The sequence below is a fragment of the Bidens hawaiensis genome, unplaced genomic scaffold, assembly GCF_021521415.1.
Source record: "Bidens hawaiensis isolate Kalapana, Puna unplaced genomic scaffold, B.hawaiensis_p1.1 tig00004003_1, whole genome shotgun sequence".
In the NCBI taxonomy this organism is placed as follows: Eukaryota; Viridiplantae; Streptophyta; class Magnoliopsida; order Asterales; family Asteraceae; genus Bidens; species Bidens hawaiensis.
This window is the reverse complement of record NW_027491234.1, coordinates 2,166,932-2,193,853: the sequence shown is the minus strand read 5'-3', so window position 1 is coordinate 2,193,853 and position 26,922 is coordinate 2,166,932. Positions and strand designations below refer to the sequence as shown.

Genomic DNA, 26,922 nt, shown 5'->3' with positions numbered 1-26,922 from the left:
TCGGTCAACCGCGCTGACTTTACCGAATCGGTCCATAAAATCCAACATGTTTATGTTTATAATTACATGTTGGTTGTTTTGAATTTGTGCATTTAGGGGTTGGCCATTTTCTAAAAGAAAAATGACCAGGTTTGGTTCTTTAAGTGACCCGACCCCCAGTCCTTACCTAAAAACTTTGACGCCGGATAATAATAAAACTAAGCACCCAAAAATACCAAACCTATAAAAAAGAATTGATGGCTCCGCCAGTGAAAACACATGAACCTATAGAAGTTAATTACTTAAGTTTGAAGAAGATAAAAAATTAACGGGTGAACTGACAAAAAAAATTACATGATGGCTATTTCAAGCATTAAGCCCAACCATGTTATGCTTTAATAGTGTTTACCAATTACCATACTTATTACTTAATCGCACCAGCTTGTGCATTTAACGGATAAAAAAACAAAAAACAAAAAGAAAAAAGAAAAAGAGAAAGGAAAAAGGAAAAAAAAACTAGAAAAAATAATAAAAAGAAAATGATTAAAAAGTGAAACAAACGTTTTACGTGATCGTCAGGATTCGAACCTGCGCGGGCAGAGCCCACATGATTTCTAGTCATGCCCGATAACCACTCCGGCACGACCACGCCTTTGATTTTTATTTGTGTTTTTCTTATATAATGTGGTAAACTGTTATCAAGAAATCTTGAAAAATCCGTTTATTGAGTATTTTCTGTAAATAGGTGTAGTTGAGAAAATTATTTATTATATAGATGTAGTTGACCAAAGATGGTATTTGCCTGTTTGTAGCTTTGTATACTCTGCACACACTAACCATTGTTCAGTTTAGTCCCACTGAATGACTCCAGTTTTAAATTTTGGTGAGCAAGTGTTCTACTTATAGTTAATAGTTAATTAACTAGTGGAATATATCACGTGTTGTGGCAGTTCGGTTCTGGACATCAAAACATAGAGGTATATTCTGCAATCACGAAAAAGTTAAGTCACTCTAAAAATAAATGTAAAGGAAAATCCAAAGCGGTGTTCATTGGGCCAAGCTAAGTGTTTGATAATATAGATAGTAATATAAATCATGTTCATCTAAAAATCTTAGATGGCGTCTTTTACATGAACCTGTTTTCGTTAGAACATGTTTCCATCCAATTAGAAGTGAATTTTTTTTTCTCTAAACCAACCTTGGCTGACCTAAATCAAAGTGAACCTCTTATTTTACTTCGAACATACATGGTCTCGCCTGAACCACTGTGGCATGCAACCTTACCTGATGTTACCCTAATTTTTTTGGGCTTAATATTTTTGTTCACAACTCATGTTCCTCAACAATTAAGACATTTTTTAGTCATGTTTATTAAATTATTAGCACCTAAAAAGAATTAAACAAAATATGTGATAGATATAACACTCATTTTCCAAAGATGCACACAATAATAGGGGGTTTTATCATGAATCTTCTGGTTTCGTGGTAGCCCGGCAGCTTTTTTTATGAGGGATCGCCAGTTTGACTAGATAACCATCGTCGACCAACTATCACAATGTTTGACCAATTATGGCTATGAGCCTATGATTGACCAAGTGATGACAAATAAACAATGACAATTAAAATTGATTTTTCTTTTTTCTCTTTGGTATTTTGTGGGGTTCGTCTTTAATCCTCCAGCGAGGCAGTGATCGCCAATGGATTACCAAGGACCATTTAAAAACTTGTTCTCGATTCATTTTAGATATAGTAGGTTTCCTTGATGATCTGACGACAACTAGAAAATATTTTTTTTCTTTTCGGAATTTTGCGGGTTTCGCTGATCGAAAAATGTTTTTTGCTTTTCTAGTAGTTTGATCTAAGACGCTTTTCTAGTAGTTTGATATAAGACGTTAATTAATTATGGTGTAGCCTAGTTAACCTGACTAATCGGCGATTCAAGTGGAAGAAATAAGATGAAGTGTTTCATAACATATAACATTTTGTTGGGTTAAATTATTTTGTAAAGCGTATAAATTTGCATATTAGTATTTATCACAACATATCGTGGAGCATTAGTTTTACTTAAATTCGTGTTTGCAGTTTTTCAGAAGGGTTGTTGTAATTATTGAAGAAATTATGTTAATGCTAGCTATGTAGCCGACCAAATATCCTTAGACCTAAGTCCATTATTCCAAATACATGAATCAAACAAAATCTCTATGTAGTTCTTTACAGGATGGCACCGACTCTAATAAAAAATTGATTGCTCATTGAGCACTATTCATAATTTCTAAGAGTGTCTATGGTCCTAAGTCCTAACCCTTGGGGTGTTGGCATGTTTGGAAAACATATGGACCTTGAAGATGTGATGTTTCGTTCACGATGACGATAGTCTATGAATGGAAAACGCGAAGGGGAGGCATTCTTACATCTCGATTGCAAATGCCTTAAGAAAAGGAAGAATCACTTATGTAAACTTGATCGTGTATGTATATATGGTTTGATTTATGCCATTGACCTTCTGGTCTAATGGCAAGGGGTGATGATTAAGTAGAGATAGACAACAGGTCGGGTTTGAATCGAGTTTAGGTATTCTCAAATTCATACCCAATTACCAAAATTACCAAAGCTTATACCAAACCCGCCAGGTTTTAATCGGGTAAATATATCTGGCCCAAAACCTGCAGGGTTTCTATTAGGTTTTGACAAAATAAAACTAATCGATTTCGAACAATGTTTACTACAAAAAAACGTCTTAAATAATTGTCATAAACAAGTTTCGATGAATAATATATTTAGAATATTTAGAATGTACTATATATATAATATATACAAAAGGTATGTCGGATACATCAGGTATACAATCGAGTAAATGAGTCAATGCTATCAGGTAATTGGGTCGGGTAATCGTGTATATTTCAAAAGTAATCTCAAACCTATCCTAACCCCTAATGGGTCGGGTATTACCCGTCCCAATTATGTTAGGTTTTGGCTTTCACTGTCATGCCTATGGTTAAGACTTGGACTTTATTGTTGCAAGTTCGAAACCTTACTTAAAAAGGTTTTCTCATAGCGGTGAGTTTACATCTTGATAGTGTTCTTGAGTGAGTTAGACCTAAAACATCGAAATTAGTATGAACAATTGATATTCAGTCTCAAGAAAGTTCACCAAGGTATTGAGGTATTTCCAAACATTGTTAAATAAATGTATGGTTTAATTTATGGCAACTTACTTTTTTTTTCCCTTTTTCGGGAAGAAAAGAATACGATGATATTAAAACACACAAATAATGCTGCATACAACATAACACGTTGACACAACACTATTAACTTAATTAAAATACGGAAAATATATTATTATAACACAGCAATACAACACATACATCTACCTATTCTAATAAAGTAAAATAAATGGAGACATTTGTCATGTTTTGATTAATTTTTACAATTTTTTTTCCTCTAAAACTAATATACCCTAATATATGTAATAAATCAATAATTATTCACTTTCCTTTTACACTATATTTATATAATATCTATATATTTTTATAAGTATAAATATTAACATATTATTTTACTATATATTTCAAAATACTTGGTGAATTCCAAAAATCAACAAAAAATCATGTTTCTCAAATGAAAATTGTTTTGGTTTTTTTGTGGAAGTTAAATTTGATTTTATGGGTCAAAAGTTAGTAAATAGATTGTTTGTTACAAGTTAACTATAGTTAGTAAATGATTCGGGTTTCAAGTTTATTTTTAAGGGCATTTTTTGAAATAATTAAAAGGTTTGGGATTTGACAAATAGACTATTTTTCCCTCAATTATTAAAACTTAAGAAAAGATGCGAACACTTTCGACATGCCCCCCTCATGTCTATCAATGCTTCTAACTTTTATCAAATTTCAAATATTCATGTCAACATTAATTTTTCCTTCAATGGTGATCAGAACGTTGTATGGGAAGCATGTCATATAAAACTATGCTCAAATAAAACAAAATATTCACAAAATTGAATGGGTTAACATGTTATTTTTATGTTGTCATTATGATAAAGTTGAGAAGCCCTCTGAAGCTTATCAAAATCTTTTTTATGGTGTAGCTCAGAAAAACATAGTTCTTAAAGAACATCCATTGTTACAATTTAATATCCTACTTTCTTTTAATGGGTGGTAAATTGATAAATATATCAATAAAGATAACGCCTCTTTTGTATTTAGGCCGAGTGGTTAGAACTACTATCGTATAAGAAGTCTTATTTTCGAAATTGGTTCATAACCAGAATTCTTTCAATTATACATATATGACACCGAGAATGAATTTTTCAACAGAAAAAAGCATTCTCATGTACGATTTTGCACAGGCATTTTTTTTTAAAGTTCATTAAAAAAAACCATTTTGTGATGTAAATAAAATCAATTTATGTACACATTATATAGATACAAGCATAGATGTAATACATTTTTTTCATATACGCCATGTAATTATTTGTTTTACTTATAATTTTATAATTTGAATTATCCCGTGTGTAACACGGGCTCTAAAACTAGTTATAAATTTTTTTTTCATAACTAGTTTTAGAGCCCGTGTTACACACGGGATAATTCAAATTATAAAATTATAAGTAAAACAAATAATTACATGGCGTATATGAAAAAAAAATGTATTACATCTATGCTTGTATCTATACAATGTGTTCATAAATTGATTTTATTTATATCACAAAATGGTTTTTTTTAATGAACTTAATAAAAAAATGTCCGTGCAAAATTGTACCCGAGAATGCTTCTTTCTGTTGAAAAATTCATTCTCGGTGTCATATATGTATAATTGAAAGAATTTTGGTTATGAACCAATTTCGAAAATAAGACTTCTCATACGATAGTAGTTCTAACCACTCAGCCTAAATACAAAAGATGCGTTACCTTTATTGATATATTTATCAATTTACCACCCATCAAAAGAAAGTAGGGTATTAAATTGTAACAATGGATGTTCTTCAAGTTTCTGAGCTACATCATAAAAAAGATTTTGATAAGTTTCAGAGGGTTTCTCGACTTTGTCATAATGACAACATAAAAAATAATATGTTAACGCATTCAATTTTATGAATATTTTGTTTCATTTGAGCATAGTTTTGCATGACATGCTTCCCATACAACGTTCTGATCACTATTGAAGGAAAAATTAATGTTGATATAAATATTTCAAATTTGATAAAAATTAGAAGCATTGATAGGCATGGGGGTGGCATGTCGCAAGTTTGCAATCTTTTCTTAAATTTTAATAGTTGAGGGAAAAATAATAAATTTGTCAAATCCCGAACCTTTTGATTATTTCAAAAAACACCCTTAAAAATAAACTTGAAACCCGAATCATGTTTAAAATAATAACTTTCATACTTTTGACATTTTAAAGTCAACACTTTGAACCCATAACAAATTTGACGATAAATCTATTTTGTATTCTCAAACTTTTAAAAATACTCAAAATTTTCATTTTTGACCCGTAACAAATTTTAACCTAAATGTACTTAACTTGTACCAAACAATCTATTTACCAACTTTTGACCCATAAAATCAAATTTAACTTTCACAAAAAACCTGAAACAATTTTCATTTAAAAAATATGATTTTTTGTTGATTTTTTGAATTCCCCAAGTATTTTGAAATATATAGTAAACTAGTATGTTAATGTTTATATTTATAAAAATATATAGATATTATATAAACATAGTGTAAAATGAAAGTGAATAATTATTAATTTATTACATATATTAGGGTATATTAGTTCTTGGGGGGAAAAATTATGAGAATTAACCAAAACATGACAAGTGTCTCCATTTATTTTACTTTATTAGAATATGTAGATATAATTTAGAACTTCGGTGCCCCCAAGCTCCTTATTGGGCAACTTGGCGGCACCATGTTAGTGAAGGCATTTTGTTTTGTTTTTTTTGTTTTACTTCCGGTATTGTAACGAAAACCGATCGATCGAATATCAATTTTTTTATAGTTATGGTATCGTATTGAACGTGATGGAAGCCGACTGAATTCACGTAAACTCACGCACTTTGTTTTAGTTCTGGTACCGTGACGAATGTAATGAAACCGACCGAATGCCAAATGTATTTGTTTTTTTTTTAGTTCTGGTACAATAACAACGTGACGGAAACCGACCAAATTTGCGTAAACTCACCGACACAACTTCCAGGTTTGACAACGCTCAAGTCTAATCAACTCCTGAGTTTTATCGACAACAGCATCCATTGGTCCACCTCCATTTTCATGTACTTTTTGGTTTTAGTGTTTGTTTTAGTTATGGTATCATAACGCATGTAACCGAAACCAATCAAATTCGCCTCAAATTAACACCTCAACACTATGGACCGACAACACTTGTGTTTTATCACTGCGCGGTTTTATCAACCTGCCCGGCCAAACACGCCGGGTTAACACTAGTTCTATGTAAAGAGAAAAGCTAAAATCATAACTGAAAATATATATAAAAAACAAAATATAAAAAACCAAAATGTTTCCTCGTCAATCCCGTTCCTAAAAAAGAAAAAAAACTCGCTTAAAAGATACAATGCCGAAAATGAACAAACAACACATCTATAAAATAAAAAAGACACAATATGTCGTAAAATATAACACAATGTCGAACAAAATATAACACAATACTGACTAATATAACAATATGAAGAAAAAAAGACACAATGTCATGGAAAAATATGCAATCAATGACGAAAATAAACAAAAAAACATAATAATAAATAAAAAGACACAATGATCTTTTTTCCTCAACATTATGTATTTTTCGAGATTTTTTTGTTTGTTTTGTGAACAGAGAAAGCGGTGGAAACAATTTTGTGTTTTTACATTTTTTGTTTTTATTTAATTTTTAGTTATGAATTTTTTATTATTTTTTTGAGTGGTTATTTTTTTGCTACAAATCATTCTCACCATTCATATTTTTCTCATATTTTATAGAATAATATAACCCTCTATGTCAATGATATCTTTTGGGCTAAAAATTACATGTGTGACTAGTTTCTTATTCATTGAAATTTAAATGAATTGAACAAACTAAACGCATTTATATTAATTATTATGAAAAGAAAATTTGGGCTAAAAAGAATTTCTTTTAATGTAACATAAAGTCTTTACCATGTATTTTTTTATGACCAATGAATAAAGTCTGGTTATCTGGGGTAATCTAATGTTAAAAGTCGACCACATACGCACACGGTCACAGACAAATTGGGTAGCCCAAATCCATTATCTTCTGTTCTAAGGAAAACCTGTCACCAAAAATCCCAATGCATTAAAATACGGTTGTGATCTGATTCGAATTTGTTACTTATGGCCTTCATCTTAAATCTTCACTTTCCATCAATACCAGTTGATCTAAAGTTTATTGACTTTCAAAACAACCCAATAGATACATGTTGTAGCTAAAATATTGTATAAACCTAACAACAATTACCACTTAGAAAAATAGGACGTGACTCTTCATAAACTTAAAAATACACACCACATCATGTGTCATGATATTGTTTTTAATAAGACGAATCAGAAACCTATACATCATTCACAATTTTAAATCCTAAAAACTTGTTTAAAACAAGTGGTCAATACATATTTTAATAGCTTTGATGTGTCACAAGTCTTCTATTAGCATTTGAACTCTCCGTAAATCATATTCCAAAGACCCATTCAACAAAACTAGACTTAAAAAATTATTCCAAACACCATTGTCACATATAGTTTTACATGGTCAACTCTAGGGTACCAATACACATAAAACGACGCCGTATCACCCGTTTTCACCACTTCCAATGTCACTTACCTCTTAAGTTGATTTAAGGAGCCTTCTAGTTCTACTCTCCACCCTATCATATCATCATCTTCATCTTCATGTTTAAATCCATTGACCCATATCTCAAAACTTCAAGATCTGTTCAATTAAACCCTCAAGATCTCACCCTGGTTCATAAAGGTAAGATTTTTATCATCTTTATTACGCTTTTGCCCTTGGGTTATTCAAGATTTGTCCATCAAGATCGGATCTTTTTGTGTTTTAATTTGTGGGTTTGTTAAATAGATTGGTTTTTCATAATCTTTATGTGAAATCTTGCAGATCTGGTTCAGTTTTAGGGAAAACAATTGAATCTTGAATATGTCTATTGTGTTACCCAAAAGTGACTCTGTTCATATCAGAGAGGTTTGGAATGATAATCTTGAAGAGGAGTTTAATATAATTAGAGAAATTGTTGATGATTACCCTTATATCGCTATGGATACCGAGTTTCCGGGTGTTGTTCTTCGTCCGTTGGCGCAATTCAAGAATATTAATGACTATAATTATGTGACTTTGAAGGATAATGTTGATATGTTGAAATTGATTCAGTTGGGTCTCACATTTTCTGATGAAAATGGGAATTTACCCACTTGTGGGACTGATAAGCCTTGCATTTGGCAGTTTAATTTCCGGGAGTTTAACGTTAACGAAGATATCTTCGCTAACGATTCGATCGAGATGTTGAAGCAATGCGGGATTGATTTCAAGAAGAACAGTGAGATGGGTATTGATGTGAATCGGTTTGGGGAGCTTTTGATGTCGTCGGGTGTTGTGTTGAATGATAATATCTGTTGGGTTACTTTTCATAGCGGGTATGATTTCGGGTACTTGCTTAAGTTGTTGACTCGTAAAGAGTTGCCCAAGACGCAAGCGGGGTTCTTTGACTTGATCAAGATTTACTTTCCGGTTGTTTATGATATCAAGCACTTGATGAGGTTTTGTAATCATCTTCATGGCGGATTGAACAAACTTGCGGAAATATTGGATGTTGAAAGGATCGGTGTTTGTCATCAAGCGGGGTCGGATAGTTTGCTTACGTTTCATGCGTTTAAGAAGTTGAAAGAAGGTTACTTTAATGGGAATACTGAGAAGTATGCGGGCGTGCTGTATGGATTAGGGGTTGAAGATGGGGAAAAATAAGTAGGATTTGTAACTTGTGAGATTTGAGTTTGTTTGATTTAGTTATGGTTGGTGTTTAAATGAAATCGCGTGTACACAATGACAAGAGAGTTGTTGCCTGTTTGATGATGGTCGTTTTTCAGTTTTATGTAACAAAATGCCTCTAAGGGGGTTGTAGTTTGAGTACCGTAAATTATTACAGTTAGTGTTTTAATAACAATCTTAACTTCTCAGTTCTTTTTTGGTTTTTGATTATTGTTTTTGTTGTGGTGATGGTGGTTGATTATGGTCAGGTTGGTGGTGGAAGGAGTGATCATGGCGACAGCATTGGTGGCTGTCGGCGGTGGTTGGTGGTGTCTAAACTATGTTTGATGGTGGTAGGAATGGTGATAGTTGTGGCTGGTGGAGGAGCCAGAAAATTGTGATGGGGTAACTTCATACTTGAACTTTAAACACAATGAAGCGTTGAATTATTTTTAACAGTTTTAAATGGTTAAAGATGTCACACCATGATTAGAAACAAAGGGGGACCACAAGATTGCTAAGAGCATATTTGGGATTTAGTTTGAAAACAACTTATCGGTTTTTTTTAAAAGTCATTTTGAAAAAGTTAGGATTTTGAGTTTTTAGAAAACTGCTTTTTGACTTTTTTAAAAAGCTAAAATAAAAATTATTTTTACAAAGGCCAAACATCTTTTATCTTATTGTTTTTCTGAATAAGCCAATACGGTGTTTTCTAACTCAACCCAAACATACTCTAATTGAATCTTATGTTTGTTTATTTAAAAAATAATAGAACAAAATACAATCATTTAAACAGTTTGTGTTTGTTCATTAAATAATTATGTTTGTTCATATACATGTTTACCGTGGTTTAGACGCCATTAGTTTAAGCAGTCGAAATCCATACCGTGGAGGGAAGGAGGAATAGTGGAAGACTTGCTGATTAGGAATGATTTTTCAGTCTCTGAGAACATGATTCATGATAGTATGTTTCATGATAGTACTTTGTGGACGTGCAAGATTAAAGTTAAAGGACTTTTAAGGAAGGTCACTGACTTGTCTTAGTTTAAGGGGCTTAGCGTATTCTATACTTTTCGTGACCTTTGTGTATTCGTATTCTCTTCTTTTTGTCTTCGCATCTTTATGATGCTGTATCTATTGCTTTTTTTTTTTTTTTTACATTTTTACAAGTTTTTGATGTTAGTTTTGCCTTTTCTTTTGTTCGTACTCATGTGAAACATTCTATTTTTCGTATGCAGTTTATGGTTTTTGAGCCGAAATTAATTGATTGGTATAAACATAAATATTTATACAACTTAACTTTGGGATTGCTTATTTTATTTCCCCATGGATTCCACACAAAGGTCGGTTTATCATTCATCTAATCGTTTAATTTCAAATTCCCCATTTCATGTTTCTCGTATCAGTCACTTGCATTTGATTATCTTCAACGCTTAGGGTAATGTGAATGCTGGATTAAATTAAGGTTTTGTAGACGATAGCTTTCTTGCCTACTATTAATTAAATCTCACAATTAGGTTCTCAATGTGTCTATGTTTATACCCGAAAAGGAAAAACTATTGAGTTGTTCACTGTGTTGTAGAACTCGCTAGGCACTAGCAAATTAATCGGATTAGAATTTTTATATGTATTTTTTCAAAAATTACACAAACACAAAGTTATATACACATAATTTTTAAAACTTATTAATCGGATTGGGTTCATAAGTATAATTTTTCAAATACTTCAAGATTTTGACCAATTTTAACCGAAATTTGAACGATTTGACTGCCATTGACTAACTATCAATTATTAGGTCTGATTAGCTTAAATTGCATTGGTCACTCACCGATTAAGGATTAATTGCCGATTTATACAACACTGGTTGTTCATGATGTGTGGGGATGATTTCTGTTATACTTTAAATTATTGGCGCTTTTTTTCTCCGATAACTTGAAACAAGATCCTAAGTGTGACAATAAACTTAGTTTGTATTGTTGTTGGCAATGACTCTTGAAGCAGAGTTGGATGATCAAATGCATTTGGATCATAAATTTGCGTCTACAAAAGTTGATGATGTTAACGAGAGTAATCCTGGATTCAGTATAGAACAGTTACTTAAACAACTACAACTAGTGATTTCACAAACGCAAGCTTGGGTGTCTGATAAGAACCAAAATTAAGAACTTGATTACTGAATTGAAATGGATAGTGACCTGATTCGAGATGGGTGATCTCCAGTTTATAAGGTTAACAAACCCTAATTTTAATAGACAATAAACAAGGTCCCCTAAAAATAAATGCCGAACATATTATAAATACTAATCCTAATTAACAATTATTAAACTGCTCCACTACTCCTATTTTTGCTGAATAACTGGTTTCGTATCAATACTTCCGACCCGGAAAATTGACTTGCCCTCAAGTCGACAAATCTGATAATTATTGTACCAAGCTGTTAAGCCATTCCATTGCAGGTTGAGCCGCTTCCTAGACCCTGCAGCTATCTCGAACTAAGTGAGGCCGACATCGAAAATGGACCAGATTGAACATTGAAACATAAAAGACTAGATCTAAGCGAGAGATGGGGCGAGGCGGCCCTAAGAACTCAAGCAATAGCTTATTCTCTAGGCAATTGGCTAAATCAAATTCTAGGTGTTTCTCCAAATCACAGTTCTTTGTATTCAGGGGCAATACATTCACATACCATTGATTACCCAAAATGTTCTGATTTGAAAATTCCCATGAGCGGCTACGTCGATCCAACTCTCCTGCCTTCAATTGGACATCTCCGCTAATACCATCTATGTTCTTCGATTGACCATACCTAGAGATGGTACGTGAAGATGGCCATGCTCGGACCCCTGCGGTATCTCCGCCATCGTATTCTTCATATTGCGGTTTGATTCTTCACTGTTACAACCATCTCCTCTCACCTGAACTTTGATTTCTTCAACATCGTCCCTCAGAGATGAAAGAATGGCGTCTAATTGTGCTGCAATGGTTGCTAATTGATCTGCTAGATTCCGGGTTGTATACGTCATTCGATTTCCCGGCAATGGAACCAATGATAAGAACCGAAATTAAGAACTTGATTACTGAAATTGAAATGGATAGTGACCCGATTCGAGATGGGTGATCTCCAGTTTATAAGGTTAACAAACCCTAATTTTAATAAACAATAAACAACGTCCCCTAAAAATAAATGCAGAACATATTATAAATACTAATCCTAGTTAATTGCTCCACTACTCCTATTTTTGCTGAATAACTGGTTTCGTATCAGTGTCATCGGGTGGATTAGAAGTCTTTTTGCATACTTTGATACGTCATCATGAGATTCATCGTGATCTTACTTTGCTACTTCTGTTCTTGATTTCATTTGTTACTTTCTTCATCCAAAAATGATTTGCGTTTTGGATGAAATTAATGCTGTGATAGGAGTTTAATCGGCTTCGTTCTAGTCTTAGAGCTAAAAGAGAGCATGCATCACTGCTTGAAGATTTCAGTGGGGTTGATAGAGCAAGATTAGATATAGAAGGCCGTGGGTCCCACAAGCAGTCTCTTCTAAAAGAACGTGCCAATCTCGTTAGAAGTACATGACAGGTGCGCTGAATAGGTTTCTTGTTTCTTGAATTGTTCGGGCTTTGTTGGTTTCGTAGGTAGTTATGTTTTGGTTGTCTTTTACACTGAACTGCAAATAAATTATTATTTTGTGTATATGTTTCCAAGATAATTGTTAGTTTTGGTTTTGGGATAAATTATACAGTATACACACACATGCATATATAAGCAAGTGAGCATCATAGGTGTTGGACTAATATTGTTTGTTTGCATTAACCCTCATAGCACCATTCGGTCATTGTCCTCGTCTTAAATCAAGTTTGCCACTTCTTCCATTTGCTCTCGCTTCGGACATTGCCTTTGAAACACCTTATGTGACTTTTGTCTTATGAAAAACGTGTGGTTTAATTTTGGTTTGCTTATCTTAATAAAAAGCGTCGATTAATTTCTTTTGGTCAATATCGGTTTTGTGCAGTTCGAGTTTATTGATTCTGGACCATTAATCATCATTTTTGTTAAATACATACCTCAGTGCTGCTCTATTTGGTTAAAAGTTAAAACCTTGATTTTGCTAAAATTCATTTTTTCAACTTCATCATCATCATCATCATCGTACTCAGTATATCCCACCAATAGCAATGCTATGGTAGGGTCTGAGGAGGGTAAGATGTAGACAGTCTTACCTCTATCCCATAGGGATAGAGAGGCTGCTTCCGGTGAGACCCCCGGCTCGATAGTAGTTTTGCATCAAGCCTTGGACATAAGGCACATAGCACTCAATCATCAGGGAAACCGGCTGATTGGTGCATGTGCCCTTGTCTTTCGGCTATCAACGCCACCACATGATGCCTGATTAACCTTCCGCCACTTTTAACGTTATTTTCACGAGATTAGTAAAATAACGTCAAAATTAGTGCACTTTTACTTTTGCCCACCCGAGGGTTCACACATATATACATTATATGCGCGCACCGCAAGCAGGGCGTTTCATTTTTTCAACTTGAACATTGTTTTTTGGTTTCTCTAAATCGATATTGTTTTGAGATTTTGTCATGAGTTTTCAATTGGTTTAGGTATCTCATGTGTCCAAAATGTTTTCAAGAAATCGACTCCACCTTGTTCTACTTTCAGGCTTTGATCCAGTTTTTTAATTTCTATGGACAATAGGTTTGTAATTTGGGATCTTTTGTATTATATTCAGATTAGGTTAAATGAGTTTTTGGATTTCTCAAATTGGAGTATTGAACCTAGAAAATGCCTGATATACTTGTAGTTGTCTCCATGGGCGAGGCTTCTCAAGACTGATGTGGTCTAAAATATACATATTATTATATAAATATTTCTTACTATTTTGAATACTTTTGATCCAAGTTTTTATTGAATGTTATTATTAATTGGTTCATATATGAGTTTTTAAGATTTCAAGAGACAACGACCTAAAAACGATTAATTAATACCAATAATAATAATAATAATAATAATAATAATAATAATGCAAGTTCACGTTTGCATTGATTGTAAAAATATTAATTTACATTTAGTGATTAAATAAATCTTCCAAAAGTTAAGATATGATCCAGAAAGAAACAAAAATCTAAAAGGCTATATTAATGTTATAGTAACTTATTCTTGTTTAATTGGAGTTTTAGCCAAGACGCAATAATTGGCTGTTGAGTTTTAGAACGAGCTCTACAATTTTCTTGGGCCATCAATTTGATTAGTGGGCTGTAAAGAAATCATAATGCAAACATAATTTGAAGTCGGTGGAGGATCGTAAATAAAAGAAGGCGGCAGAAGCTTAAAGAGGAGGTTGGAAGGTTTCTATCTTGGAGATCGAATAAAAGAAAAAGAGACAGCCGTAAAACAGAAGGCTAGGCGCTCTATTATTGAAAGCAAGCAAGCATGTGTCGGTTCAAGTGGAAAGCGTTCGGGTTCAACACCTACTTATCCAAGTATCATTATTATTTGGTTTGAATTTATTATTTTAAACATGAATTTGGTTGTTGAACTTAATTATGTTGGTTTGTTTGATTTTAAGATGCTAGGCTAAACATTTTATACTGCCTAGGCTTATGATGAACCTTTGATTGACGTTTTATTTTATTTGGGATTTGCTTTTCGTTATGGGTTTATGAATCAGTAAAGAGTTTAATATTATTTATTTGATGCATATCCGTGCTTGGTTTTATTTTGTGAATTTTACTGTTTCACAGAGTCTTTGGTGATTGCCTGTCATATAATAGGATTTTGTTAGGTCATTTATTGTGTGTTCTTGACTAGTTTGTGATTGATTTATAATAAGATCATAGAAAGAATATTATTAATCAAATAAATAAAAGTGTGCTGCTAACCTAAAAAGCTGTAAGGTGATAGGTTATTTGATAGGTATTGGTTGACTAAGATTGCTATATTTAGTTCTTCGTAAGGAGTCCGTCTAGGTTTGATTTTTCAACTTTGTCTATTAATGTCGAATGAATTTATTAAAATGCCTTTGATTTCCGCGTGGTAAGGTAGGATTTCGTATAAAGGTACTCGTTCATAATTAATTAGATAACCGTAATGAAGTTTAATATTAAAACCGGTGTTCTTAAGAATTTACTAGAAATCCATAGGTGCCTTCTTGAGAAGGGTCAGGGGTCCTGTTCGGGTTTTCTTTTAAATGATTATTTTATGATCCTGGTTCCATAACAAAGCATTTTTCCAATAAATTGATAACTGAAATTTTAGGGATTCTAGCCTAGGTGGTTTTTCATCTTCATCTGATTTCAAATCACTTTAATTGTCTTTTGTTATTTTAATTGTTTTTCTTAATTAGTTTAAAATTAGTTTTCATTAACCCCCCCCCCCCCCCACAAACAAATATAAGTTAATAGGTCGTGTTTGTAGTCGAGTCTAATTAGCTAATAAACGTAATTTAGAGAGTCTCGTGGGTTCGATATCTGGATTTACTTAGCTTTACTAAAGTCGATCGGTTCACTTGCCGGTTAGTAGTTTAGTCGAGTTTTAGAAAGTCTAGAGTATTACTTAGTGTTTATTTTTAGTTAATAATTATTAAACTACTTTTAGCACATCAAGTTTTTGACGCCGTTGCCGGAGCCTCTTGGCGATTGCGTTATTAGCTTTGATTAGACTTACTTGCTATATACGTGCTATTTGTATTTTGTTTTGTTTTTGAGTCGTAGGAGTCTAAGTAGTTTTTATTTTATTAGGTTAATATAGTTTAGTTTAATTGTTTTAAATTAGTTTAGTTTTTTTTAATATATAGTTTGTTTCACTATTATTTGGTGCCCGTGATCCTTTTCTGTTTAAGTTATCTTTGCAGTGATCTTCATAGAGTGCTACTATGAGCCAAATTTTGCCCGATATATGATAGGATGGGGAATGTTGTTGGTTGTAAAGACTCATCTGGTGCAATGATGGATGACATACCACATCTAGAAGAGATATTCATTGATTTCATGCGTGTCGTCCATAGCATTAATCCAAGTACACCGCTTTGGAATTTTATGGATGAGTTTCGGTCAGGCTTAAAGAGTCGAATACAATTTAGTGAGCCGATGATAGAGTTTGAGGATGCTGGGTTGCAGAATCAGATAGAGGAGTGTATTCCCTCTTGGGAGGATGAGTTTAGGGATGAGTTTGGTGAATATTTGGTGGGTTTAGCTGATATTGATGAGAGAGATTTTAACCTCGAAAGAGATATTAAGGAGCTTGAAGTATTGTTATTTGGGGAGCCGGTTGAGTAGCTAATTGTCAAAGATGAATCACATGAGATATCCGAAGAATTGAAGAATAAGAGCTGCATCTCATTGTGAAACATCATCCGCGTGTGCGCGGTAAAACTGGCAGGTTTTTAGAAATGCTTGTTCGTGGATCGCCAGGTAAATCAAGAGCCCTAAGAAGGATATCTAGACTCAGAAATCAAAGTGTGCCAAATTGGTCACATTCTCAGAATTTCAATAATAGGTGGATCAAGCTGAATTCATATTTTTGTGGCCACATGAGTTTGGTAACTAGTTTCTTCTCAACTAGTTGTAAAAGGAGAGTGTTGAAGAGTACTGATGGGAAGAGGATCAAGGAGAAACCTCCTGATTGAGGTTTCGGGAACGAGTCTGGCTGAAGACTCTTTTATAAACTTAGCGCTTCACGGGAGGCAACCCGGTACTGTGTTTTCATTTTATGTTTATTTTTATTTTGGTTTTATTTTTTTACTTTGCCGGGTGTTTCTTCTCTTACTTGCAGGTTATTCCACGGTTGTGTATGAGATGGTTGGCGAGATATGGTTTTAATTAAGTGTGGGGATGGCACTCGATTCAGTATTGCCGCTTTCGGTCGTGAGAGATGACATTATTTGAAGATAGTTTGCTGACCGCGTTCGAATTGGAGGGCACGGAACACGACTCACAAGGCATATCGTCAATTTACCAGGGGAGTCTGTTCTAATTCATTAATTCATTTTTATTTTTTGCATAATCTTAATTGTAATTTCCTTTTTCTCACATTGAGGACAATGTGAAATTTAAGTGTGGGGATGGGAAATTGATGTTTTTCGGCAAAAATAAAAAAAATATATAAAAACATATTTAAAACAAATTAAAAAAAAACCTAAAAGAAAATTTTGAAAAATGTCCCAAGAACTTAAGGAATAATTTTTTGCACTATAATGGAAGATGATAGTATAATCGGAAATTGGTTTTTCAAACTACTAATAATATGAGATAATATTAAAGAAATCGTACTAAGCTTGGGATGTGTCGGTAGGCCCAACTAGTCTTGAAAGGTTTCCCGCTGCATATTCTTAATAAACCTAATTAATCTTAGATTTTGTGGGTTCTCATCCTAGGGGGGACAGTGAAGCTGAAATTCGATAAGGTATAGAGAGTATTACCATAAGCTGATTATCCTAAGGTGGAGAGAATTGAATGCACTTTAAAATTAGCACGCCATTTTGTTTTATGAAAATAAATAAAGAGTGGTAGCGCCCCGCAAATGTCCAATTTTATACGAGCTTTAGTCTTAGTTAATATTTATAGGTTAAAGATGCCTAAGTGCACAATGAAAAAAAGATAATAAATAAATATAAAGAGAAAAGAAAATGAAAATGAGAAAAGTTATGTAAAGAAAAATGCCAAAGAAGCATTCTCAAAAATAGAAAAAGAGGCCAAAGTGCACATACTAGATGAGATAGAGAGTTTACGTGTTACCTAGGGGATGGCGAATCTGAGAATACACTATTGGGGCTCGAAAGTTTCTAGTCAATAAATATTTTCTTAGGACATATATAGGACAAAGTCCAATAACATTTAGGGCATGCTCGTACGGCCTCATTTGACCTATCATCCATAATTCAATCTAAGTGTATTTTCTTCTTACCATTAAGGGGTTCTTATCTTATGGTGATATGTTGAACTAGTTTGCTTCAACTCGATTTTTTTAAATTGTCTTTACTATGCTTGAGATGGGGTAGGTGGATCTTATGTCACACCCTGATCTTGGGCCTAGAGGTGTGACCAACAGTTGGTACATGTTTTGTAAATATATCATAATAGCGGGTTTATTTTAGCGGAAGTCTTTAAAGATTTAAAATATTGATTTACATTATCAAAATTACTCGGGAATTAAACACCCGAGTTGCAGTTTTACAAACAGTGATATTATTAATACAAGGATTTATAATATTAAAAAACGAGCCATCTCGAGCGATCTTCTATGACTCCAATCCTTGTATACCATCTATTGTCATCTAATTACCTGTAAGGGTGGGAAAAACACGTCAGCTATATGCTGGTGAAACGTTGACTCGATAAAACATTTATAACAGTCGTTAAATACAAACATAGTTTTCTGTTCACAATCTCAGCAGGAATGCCTGTTCATTCCCGGGATTTGTACCACTGCCCTACACACACAATTCAAAGGTTCCCCGATTACATAGCCCCTGTTAGGAGACAACCTTACCCTAGGCTATGTAACCCTGTTGGAGAATTGGTTGTGACTGACTTGGTTTTGAATGCCAATTATCAGTTATGTATGGATCAAGACACATGTGTATTCGGTCTGAGTTGCTTTTTATTATCTATTTTGTATTATAACAATTTTTAGAGATTATATCTCATGCAAACATTTACCAGACTCTTTGTAATAAACAACCAGTCTATTATAAGAGTAAAATCAGTTCAGACAGTAAAAGGTTAACGTGTTCACCTTATATTATCAGTTGGAAATATCAACCTCTTTGGCTTCAGTATGCTATTAACCTATATATCATAATAGGTTTGCATAAGTACCTATTTGGTATTATTCAATAGACTTTAAATATGTTTCAGTTTCAGCAGACTCGAGGTCTGATCAGCAGACTTGAAGTTTGATTCAGTTCAGCAGACTCGAGGTCTGATCAGCAGACTCTTAGGTCTGACCTAACCTTAGTATAGTTATAGTCGTTTTATGAAAATACTTTGGATTTACATACGACGTTTGGAATAGTACGCTTTGGCATAATAGAGGATATCACGTTGGCAAACTTCTCCAGGTAAGCAAACGGGTCCCGCGGTTGATTGGGATGTATACGAATTGCTTTCCTTAGACAAGAAGAGTCTACTAATGATATCCCCCTTCCAGTTATTACATGCCTGTCAAAATAATAGTTTTGATAACATTACTTCATGTGAAAGTAACATCTTTACTTTGAAAATCATTGATTGAAAAACGTTTATAGTTTCACGACTATACCCTTAAATAGGTTCTAATAACTATATAACGAAGTAACTTATCCATAATCCTACCTTAGTCGGCTAGACGGAATCAAGAACTAAGAAAATCAGCAGCAGTTCAGCTCGTGTTTTGATTACGAGATCAGCAACTCGTTAAACAGCGTAACGACATCCCTTTTCATTGCGAGAACAGCCCTCGGAACCCCGGAACAACCTTGACACGATTTCCTAGGTTATGTGTGTGAAATGAGTGTGAAATTGTGATGGAATGGGCTGAATCCGTAGCGCCCCTTTTATACTTGAGTTTCCAGGTCGTCGCGTAGGGCGATGATCCTTTCCCAGGGACCGTCGCGTAGCGCGACGCCGCAATTTACCAGAGGCTGCCACGTGTTGACACGTGGTTGGTCACATGTCCCAGGTTACTTAACCTGGTCATCGCGTATGGACCAGTTAGGTTGGCCGTCGCGTAGCGCGGTGCCCCCCTTTTTCTTGAAATGCTAAATGCTCTATCGCGTAGCGCGACAGAGTTAATTAAGGGGCTATTGCGTAGCGCGATGAGTCTTAAAACTCAAGTTTTTCATTTTCAGTCCTCCTACTTCCAGATTTGGCATTTTTAGTCCTTTAACTTCCAAAATTTGCACTTTTAGCTCAAAATTAGATGGGGTATTTTCACGATGTTACATCTTAACTCCAACAGTGTGAGACCTATAGGTTTTTGATATCACTTAAACTTAAAATGCTTAATGTGCGTGGGGGCTTGATAGACTGGTGGCTGGGTTTAAATGGACAACAATATCGGCAATCGCGATTTTTGCGTTTATCTGAGCTTTAAAGAAACATATATGTTTTTAAGACCATATTTTCCGATTATGATTCCATTGCAAATAGATTTTTCAGGGACGAAAATGGTTTAAGTGTGGGGATATTTGATGTGGTCTAAAATATACATATTATTATATAAATATTCCCTACTATTTTGGATACTTTTGAGCCAAATTTTATTGAATGTTATTATTAATTGGTTCATATATGGGTTTTTAAGATTTCAAGAGACAACGACCTAAAAACGATTAATTAATTAATAATAATAATAATAGTCACACTATAATGTAGGGGTTTGTTTTTTAACCGTACCCGAATAACAAACCCAAACCAAAGCGACCCGAGACCCAAATAACCCAACCCAAATTCACCCGAACCGATTAAACTCCTAACCCGAACCCCAGATAAATTATTCGGGTCGGTGTTTGGGTTGAAATACCTAGATTCGGGTTGACCCGAATAACCCGAAGTATAATAGATCGATGCATGTATCCTAATTTTATAGGGTAGCTTAGCGGTGAAGTAGCACAATGAGCTTATGTATTCAGTTCGGTTGTTCTCAAGACTCCAATTAATATTGGATCTATCACATCCCAATGTATTAATGACTATAAAGCATGCGGAGAATATATCTTCAATTCAAAAACTTAAATAGTATAGTATTTAAACTAATTTTTATTGAGCATATTTCTTCAATCTTTACAAGTATTAATCCACATGCAACAACACTCCTTCATCTCGTCTAATGCATTCTTGTATGATAAATTTCATGTTTTGCTAAATCATCATCATCATCATCATCATCATCATCATCATACTCAGTATATCCCACCAATAGCAAAGCTATGGTAGGGTCTGAGGAGGGTAAGATGTAGGCAGCCTTACCTCTACCCCATAGGGATAGAGAGGCTGCTTCCGGTGAGACCCCCGGCTCGATAGTAGTTTTGCATCAAGCCTTGGACATAAGGCACATAGCACTCAATCATCGGGACACCGGCTGATCGGTGCATGTACCCTTATCTTTCAGCTATCAACGCCACTACATGATGCCTGATTAACCATCCGTCACTTTTAACGTTATTTTCACGAGATTAGTAAAATAACGTCAAAATTAGTGCAATTTTACTTTTGCCCACCCGAGGGTTCACACATATATGCATCATATGTGCGCACCGCAAGCAGGGCTAATGTTTTGCTAAATAATATATGCTATTATTGAATATGGTTGTATATTATGGTTTTATAACGGCTTAGAATATGGTTTTTTAATTTATGATATTGTTAAAGGTGATTTTTTTTTACTTTGTTAAACCCGAAACCCAACCCGAATTTACCCGAACCGTATAACCCGAAACCCAAACAAACCAAACTTATTTGGGTCGGTTCTTGGGTCAATTTGTTTTGAGCTCAAACCAGAACAACCCGACCCAAACAACCCGAAACCCGAATAAATAACCCGAAGAACACCCCTACTATAATGCAAGTTCACGTTTGCATTGATTGCAAAAATATCAATTTACATTTAATGATTAAATAAATCTTCCAAAAGTTAAGATATGATCCAGAAATAAACAAAAATCTAAAAGGCTATATCAATGTTAGTAACTTATTCTTGTTTAATTGGAGTTTTAGCCAAGACGCAATAATTAGCTGTTAGGTTTTAGAAAGAGCTCTACAATTTTCTTGCGCCATCAATTTGATTAGTGGGCTGTAAAGAAATCATATTGCAAACATAATTTGAAGTCGGTGGAGGCTCGTAAATAAAAGAAGGCGGCAGAAGCTTAAAGAGGAGGTTGGAAGGTTTCTATCTTGGAGGTCGAATAAAAGAAAAAGAGACAGCCGTAAAACAGAAGGCTAGGCGCTCTATTATTGAAAGCAAGCAAGCACGTGTCGGTTCAAGTGGAGAACGTTCGGGTTCAACACCTACTCATCCAAGTATTATTATTATTTGGTTTGAATTTATTATTTTAAACATGAACTTGGTTGTTGAACTTAATTATGTTGGTTTGTTTGATTTTAAGATGCTAGGCTAAACCTTTTATACCGTCTAGGCTTATGATGAACCTTTGATTGACGTTTTATTTTATTTGGGATTTGGTTTTCGTTATGAGTTTATGAATCAGTAAAGAGTTTAATATTATTTATTTGATGCATATATGTGCTTGGTTTTATTTGGTGAATTTTATTGTTTCACAAAGTCTTTGGTGATTGCCTGTCATATAATAGGATTCTGTTAGGTCATTTACTGTGTGTTCTTGACTAGTTTGTGATTGATTTATAATAAGATCATAGAAACAATATTATTAATCAAATAAATAAAAGTGTGCTGCTAATCTAAAAAGCTGTAAGGCGATAGGTTATTTGATAGGTCTTGGTTGACTAAGATTGCTATATTTAGTTCTTCGTAAAGAGTCCGTCTAGGTTTGAATTTTCAACTTTGTCTATTAATGTCGAATGAATTTATTAAACTGCCTTTGATTTCTGCGCTGTAAGGTAGGATTTCGTATAAAGGTACTCGTTCATAATTAATTAGATAACCGTAAGGAAGTTTAATATTAAAACCGGTGTTCTTAAGAATTTACTAGAAATCCATAGGTGCATTCTTGAGAAGGGTCAGGGGTCCTGTTCGGGTTTTCTTTTAAATGATTATTTTATGATCCTGGTTCCATAACAAAGCATTTTTCCAATTAATTGATAATTGAAACTTTGGGGATTCTAGCCTAGGTGGTTTTTCATCGTCATCTGATTTCAAATCACTTTAATTGCCTTTTGTTTATTTTAATTGTTTTTCTTAATTAGTTTTCATTAAACAAACCCCCCTCAAATAAATATAAATTAATAAGTCGTGTTTGTAGTCGAGTCTAATTAGCTAATAAACGTAATTTAGAGAGTTCTCGTGGGTTCGATATCCGGACTTACTTAGCTTTACTAGAGTCGATCGGTTCACTTGCCGGTTAGTAGTTTAGTCGAGTTTTAGAGAGTCTAGAGTATTACTTAGTGTTTATTTTTAGTTAATATTTATTAACTACTTTTAGCACATCAAGGGCCAGGGCTGGCCCCACCCCGTCATTTTTTTTTTGCTTAGTAGTGTAAATTTACCCGTGTTCGTCCGAAAATTTTTATGCGTAGTTTAAGCCCCCCCCCCCCCCCCCCCCCAGTCTATGAATTCTCTTATAAGTATTTTCGTTCGGTCCCAATGGTGTTTTCGTCCAAGCTTCGCTACTGGTTGTCTCGGTGTCTTAATTTGTTCGATTGGAGACAACATGACTTGATTCAAGTCATTCAACATCAGTTGGTTGCATTTTTCATACCTTTATCGATCTCTTATCATTGTAAATCGATTTTGTGTCCATATTCATTTTCATTTTCATTCAGTTGCAGTCCATTCAGTTTGCTTCATCTGAAGGTTGTTAGAGTTGATGATAATTTTGTTTTAAAGATATTTTTGGTTTTGGTTTTAGGATTGGATTCTTCGCTTTAAATAAAATCAGACTTAAAATTATACAGGTTTTGATATTCTTGGATAGAACAAAAATTTTGTTTTCTCTAATCACACACATACAGACATCATTTTTGTTGCATTTGTAAAAAATAAATAGGTGATAAATATGATCATAGCCCAAAGATTGAGATGCAGTTTTTTGTCCTGTAAATAGTAAATCATATGGCTTTTTAAATCTAAATTGTTGATGGATTAAAGAAATCCAACTTTTTACATTAAAAAAGTTGGACAAAGGTTAAAACCTAAAACTGTCACAAAGAGGCTAACCTTCTATATTAAAATTACCAGTTTTGTCTAACTTCTAATATAAATAGTTTATAAAATAACCTCATTATGTCATCTAAGCTTCTATGTTGATGCAGATGGACAGTGTAATATCTCAAGCACAAGAAACCCTTGGATCACTTGTGTTTCAACGCTCAACATTTAGAGGCGTTAATTCAAAACTTAGCAATGCTAGCAGTCGCCTTTCAACTGTAAGTAAACTATCTAAATCAATTCTTGTAAACATATCATATTTCTTGATCACTTGTAATTTAAGGCTTATTTTTTATTATTACTTCCAAAAATATCGGTGAACTGTTCGTGAATCGTTCGGCAGGCTGTTCGTCTATTTAATAAACGGACGAGCATGAACAAAATATTTGTGTTTGTTTAATTAAACAAACGAACATAAGCACATGCTCCGTTTGTTCATTTATGTTTGTGAACATTCGTGTATATATGTTCATTTACGTTCGTTTATTTATGTTCGTTTATACATATTAATAGAATACAATTAAATATTATCTTGAAGAGTCATCTAGTTAATGGTTTTATATTTCTTCATTTAAATTTGTTCATTTATGTTCGCTTATGTTTGCTTGTGCTTATTTACATTTGTTCATATATGTTTATTTTTGTTTGTCTATCTTTGTTCAATTATGTTTATTTATGTTCGTGAACTGTTCGTTTAAAATTTAAACAAACGAACATAAACGAACACGAACATGTTTATTTTTTAAATAAACGAACACAAACACAAAATATGTGTTCGATTTTGTTCGTGCTTGTGTTCGCGTTCGTTTTGTTGGAAAATATTTTAATGAATGTGAGATCAATGCAAGACTTTTCATGTACATGTTCTTAATTATGTCCATAATGAGAAGTAAGTTACAATTAATGTACATAAGTGAGCTTTATTGTAGACTCTTCATGTGTCCTAATGTTTATGTATAAATAGAGGCTTTGTGCCTTGGTTAAGGATAAGAAAAAGAAGAAAAGTTTTGAACAAAAGGATGATCATAAAAAAGAAACCTTAGTATATTTCTTTTTCAAGAAATATTGAAAATGAGTGCTCTCTAAACTTCATCGTTATATTTTCAAGTTCTAACACACTAAACTATCTGGTGTAGCATCGGGCCATGGCCTTCCCCGGCAGTACATACTGTTGCGGTTGTTGTATCCTGGGAGACAGATGAGTTCTTTAGTAGAGGCCCGAAATCTGTTTTAAGGGACCCGTGTTGAACACGAATCCTCAGTCACTATCGTCAACATTAGTTTGTTCGTTCTTGTAGCAACGAATCATACAAGAAGGAGGCACGGCTCAAGCACTCGTCATACAAGAAGATGTGGATCAAGATCTCGTTGAAGACTATATAAAAGATTGTTCAAGAATACGTGATTCGAGCTTAGTCGAAGACCAACTGTGATGAAATCTCAAGACGAACATATTATTTGAAGACCCGTCAAAGAACCTGCTAAAGACACCGGCTCCAATTAATTTTAGAATATGAAAAATCGTATTTTATATTCTTTTGATTCAATTGTGTAAACGGTATCGTACTAGAATATTACCCATTACTAACGAGAGTATCGTTAACTTTTATTTTAATTTTTAAATAAATTGTGACCCATGTCCTACACGTTTAAAGTTAACTGAACGAACACGAGCATGCCCTTGTTCGTGTTTATTCGGTTCGTTTACGGGCCTAGTTGTAACCAAGTTTTAAACGGACTGTCAGGTTGCATTTGTAGTTTTGCAATTTGTTTATTTTAATAAAAAAACATATTGGTGGGTCGAGGTGTTTATATATAACCCAACCCAAACATGCCATGTTTATTATGGTAATTTATTATTATAATCAAGTATTAAACGGGTTACATGGGGGATGCACTTATTTATCTATAATTCTTTATTCTTATTTTAAACATGTTGGTGGTCCACCCGTTTATTTATCACCCAACCAAAACATGACACGCTTAATAAACTTGCTAGGCGGGCTAACCAGTTTACAACCGTTGTAATAAGTTATCAATGGGTTAAATCGATTGTCTGGTTGCACATATCATTTAGAATATTTTTTATTCTAATCTTAAAACATGCTGGTCGGTCGACCCGATTCTCTATAACTCTACCCAAACATGGCGCACTTATAAAGATGGCTATGTGGTCAACCCACTTATGACTTGAAACCGTTTAGTCATTTATACTCTATTTTAAGTTGATATTTTTGTGTCGTGTTGTTTTAAAATAAAGTGTGTTTAATAAAAGAAGGTTGTATAATCAAGTTGACAGCATGGAGATAATCAAGGATTTTACTTTAACCTTGAGGTGAATTAGGTATTGTGTTTATAATGAATTAACACTATTTGAAGGTGCAAATTTAAAGAAGAAGAAGGCTGATTAGTTGTTAATGGATGTGACCCTGAAATTAAGGCATGAGAATGATGAGAGGGATGTTGGTGTAATATGTATTATGTTCTGTTTTTGGAAAACAACAGGGGCTTGTTTTTTAGGACATGGAAATCTTGTAAAGAGATTTGACCCACTTTTTGATTAGATTAGACATGTATGGAATCATGTGGAATCATATGCCATGTTTAGTAACTACTCCTCCCCTGCCACACACTTCTTCCTTTCTAATCATTTTCTTTTTCATATCTAATTAAATAATTATTTCTTGAATGAATTAAACAAATATCCCATAGCAGTCACACCTTTGAAGTGGAAGTTTTACAAGTTGCATATTTCATTTGTGTTTTTTGTTTTGTAACAAGCTTGGGTTCTAGCATTAATATTTGTTAAACCAGTCATTTAATTTACCAATCGCCCTTTGTCCCCACACATTGAACAAGGTTGTGTCTCAATCTTGTCTCCCTGGTTCGTATTTTTGGCCATGGAAATAATCTGTGGCCGTCATTGCACCAAAGTAAGGAAACTTTGGCATGGGCCATCTTCACCTAGGCTTACGCTTATCACCACCTAGAATACAGGTTACAAGTTTCGAATGAGGTTTGTAGCCCTAATAATGGATTACCAGTAACGTCCCAAAATTTATGAGTATTAAGAAACAAGTAAAGAGTATTTAAAAGGGTGAGTAGAGTTGAAAAAAAAAA

At 33.8% G+C, this 26,922-nt stretch overlaps 1 non-coding gene and 2 pseudogenes across 2 annotated transcripts; 2 read left to right on the top strand and 1 right to left on the bottom strand.

Moving 5' to 3' along the window:
• Positions 1 to 546: 546 nt before the first annotated feature.
• Positions 547 to 628, bottom strand: TRNAS-AGA (transfer RNA serine (anticodon AGA)). Its single transcript has one exon. It is a non-coding gene; the product is annotated as a tRNA-Ser (tRNA).
• Positions 629 to 7,905: 7,277 nt separating this feature from the next.
• Positions 7,906 to 9,088, top strand: LOC143624982 (putative CCR4-associated factor 1 homolog 10 pseudogene; annotated as a pseudogene). Its single transcript, XR_013152201.1, has 2 exons — positions 7,906 to 7,962; positions 8,104 to 9,088. The product of XR_013152201.1 is annotated as a putative CCR4-associated factor 1 homolog 10 pseudogene (transcript).
• A 1,864-nt stretch (positions 9,089 to 10,952) lies between these two features.
• On the top strand, positions 10,953 to 25,235 carry LOC143624943 (Golgi SNAP receptor complex member 1-1-like; annotated as a pseudogene).
• Positions 25,236 to 26,922: the final 1,687 nt, after the last annotated feature.